Source organism: Schistocerca gregaria, chromosome 4 (assembly GCF_023897955.1).
Source record: "Schistocerca gregaria isolate iqSchGreg1 chromosome 4, iqSchGreg1.2, whole genome shotgun sequence".
Lineage (NCBI taxonomy): Eukaryota > Metazoa > Arthropoda > Insecta > Orthoptera > Acrididae > Schistocerca > Schistocerca gregaria.
The window spans coordinates 711,892,480-711,895,979 of NC_064923.1; positions in this window are offsets into that span (position 1 = coordinate 711,892,480).

The window sequence follows — 3,500 nt, forward strand, 5'->3', positions numbered from 1 at the left end:
GTAGCAATTTTAATGGCCAGTAGTGTAGCTACGACCACGTTTAATGCACCGATTCGCTGTGACTACTGAATACCTACTGGCAGTCGGAGAAGTCATGATGTAGGTACGAAGAACACGCGTAAACTCAACCGCCATAGTTCGTCGACTCGTAAAATACCTGTGGAGAACAGCAGTTCTCTGTTGATTGATAGTAGCGTTCAAAGGTACCCATTTCTTTCCGTAACATCATTATATCATACTGAAAGAGATACATGAAAAAATTCATAAATTTTTTTTAAACATTGACTCAATTAACTCTTCCCTTCTCTGATACTAACTTTGGATGCTTAGATTGTACTTTTTGTTAGTTTCAAGTAAAACGATCGAGAAAGTAGTTACTGGAGTTTTATTAGTGAAGTGATACAGCCATGGAAGTAAGACAAAGTCATTGTACACAATACAAGTTTTTAATTATTTAAACTGTTAATAAAACTGTTACACTGTAGTGAGGTTAACAAAAAAGTTTCAAAGAAAATATTTACGTGCCAAACTACTGATACGAAAGCCGAAGTTTCAACCCCAGTCTGTATGAAATGTAGCGTAACATCCATAATCGTAACACAGCACTGGAAAGCATATTTATTTTTCTCAACTACGTAAAAAGCAACTGGTTGTGTCGAGAAACCAGGTAAAATTCGAGGCAAATAGCACTGCGCATCAGGAGCCGTTCCAACGTCCGTTCTGACCGCTGTCTGTGCTTATTCGCCGACCATTATCTCCGAAAGGCGCGCGCCCAGTTTAAAGGTATAATTTCTTTCTATAACGTATCTGGTATAACATTCCTAAGACCACTGCCTTGCTCTTACGTAGGTCTTTAGTGGCATTCCAATGTGGAACTATGTGACGGAAAGTGTCAATGACAATCGCAAGTTTCTGCTCATAATTGACAGATGAGTCGTCAGAATCAAAGTGATAAATAAAACAAATCCTCTTTTTGTGGCATCCTACGAAAATATTCTCCGTATGACGAAGTATATATATAATAATTCCAATCCCAAAGAAAGCAGGTGTTGACAGATGTGAACATTACCAAACTATCAGTTTAATGAGCCACTGCTGCAAAATACCTACACGAATTCTTTACAGACGAATGGGAGAACTGGTTGAAGCCGACCTCTGGGAAGATCAGTTTGGATTCCGTAGACATGTTAGAACACGTGAGGCAAGCAGTGGTTGGGAAGGGAGTGAGACACGGTTGTAGCCTCTCCCTGATGTTATACGGTCTGTATATTGAGCAAGCAGTAAAGGAAACAAAAGAAAAATTTGGAGTAGGAAATTTAGTCCATGGAGAGAAAATAAAAACTTCGAGGTTCGCCGGTGGCATTGTAATTCTGTCAGAGACAGCAAAGGACCTGGATGAGCAGCTGAACGGAGTGGATAGGGTCCTGAAAGGAGGATATAATATCAACATCAACAAAAGCAAAACGAGAATAATACTGCATCAAACCAATCTCTGGACTGAAGACCACAACAACAACAATGGCGAAGGACATAGGGACGTTATAAGTCGTTACCGCTTCTCCTATCAATGGTGCTGTGGGGCCATCGGTATGGTTGAAAATGTACACATTTTGTAGGCCGCGATGGCATTGTCGACACCTTTTTTTTTTTTTTTTTTTTCAAGACGACCTGTTTTAACAGTCCTATACTGCCATCATTTGATCATATGGAACTTGAAATAAAATGGTAGTGTTTCTCGATGAGAAAAGTGCCGAGTTGCATCTTAGTTGAGAGTGCAGCTCAAATGTTGGGTTCTCGTGTATCTGGTCGCCAGCCGTGTAACTCCATTTAAAGCTTCGCTGTCACAACACTTTCAACAGGGCCACGGTTAATAAAGCAGTGATTTTTCAGTTGATGAGAGCCTGTTTTTCGAAGTAGTTAATGGAAGAGGAAGTATAATATGATTCAGCATTTTTAAGTTTTTGCTTTCAAGCGCACGGACGACTCTTTAAGGAAGCGGATTAAGAAGCCTTCGTGTCGCTGCCAGAATTAAACAAGCTTCCGGAAGGGGTAGGGTGCGTTCCACTCACCGAAGCCACTTTCCACCTGCACCCCACGCTTCCAGTGCCGTAGGCCGTTAAATGTTTGATTCGCTGAGACCCTCAGCAGGGCGCAGCACAGTAGGCGCCCCTTGCCGACGTCATCTGAGGGTGCACGGCGCGGGCTCGACTCAGCCCCGCCGCAGTTTTAATTGTTTCTGTTTCAACACGAGTGGCGCCGCATGTCCCGCCTGAATGGGAGTCGTGATTAAAATTGCTCGCCCGTCTACCCTGCTCCGTCCTCATCCCCCGCCACCGCTACCACAACCGCCATCGCCGCCCTACCACCCCATCCTTCCTGCTAGCCTCGCCTCGCGCTGACAGACCTTATCCGTGCGCTGGAGCCGCATCCGATTCCGTCATCTCCGGACGGTTGGCGGTTGCGGTCTGTCTGCGCGAGGCGGCAGCACCGCCGACGCCGCCATTGTTCCGCGCTCCCGCAGGAAACAGTTGCGAATCACAGCGCCACAGCTCGGCTGCCGAACAAAGGAAGAGCGTAGCGCGCGCGCCCAGCCTCTGGTCCGTGTTCTCACGTAGTTCCCCAGCAGACAGAAACGAAGGGAGACAGGCGTCTTCCCCGTCCGGAATTGGGGACATAAATCATACTAGTCCCTGTACCTCCTGTCCTCACTGTCCATTTGTCAGTGCAGTATTCGATCAATGACCGGCACTCCGACCTTTAGAGACCTATTCGTAATCTTCATTTCAGACCTGTAAGATGTAGAATATCAAGGCAGTCATTATCCGTCAGCTGGAAGTATAAAATGAAGTACTATTAAAGCGCTATAGTTGAAACACTCATGTTTCGTATTCTGCCTGTACCTTTCAAGTCTACGAACCATCTTCCTCAGTTAGAGCGTGAAAATTACTAAATTGTGTGAAGATGAGTCGTTAATTAATTACAAACTACGGCGTGTACACACTTCATTCAAAATCTAAACGTCATGACAGATATTCGGTTGTAGATATGACATGTTCAATGTGCCTGCCATCATTGGCGATGATGTGACGCAGACGAATAGCGAAAGTCTGCATGACCCTCTGAAGTTTTGCAACATCTATGCTGTCTATGACCTCCCGAATGGCTGTTTTCAGTTCAACAATCGTTTGGGGTTATTGCTGTACACCTTGTCTTTATTTAGTAACATTTCAAAATTCAACTTATTTAGTCAATGACAGCTACATATAGCAGATTTAGTGTAATCTTTCCTGATATTTCATACGTCATTAACCATGCGTCTACAACCTGTACTCGTACATCCTATACGTAAATTCGCCTACTGGGGAGATGTTTTGCTTGAAAGTCGCTTGCACCATGTCTGTGGATAAATACGATATTACAATGCCTGTGTTATTCCGAATTACGTGCAATTGATTGACAAATTATGGAAGGCTGGGTTAGGCAGTGAGTCGTGCTCAGGT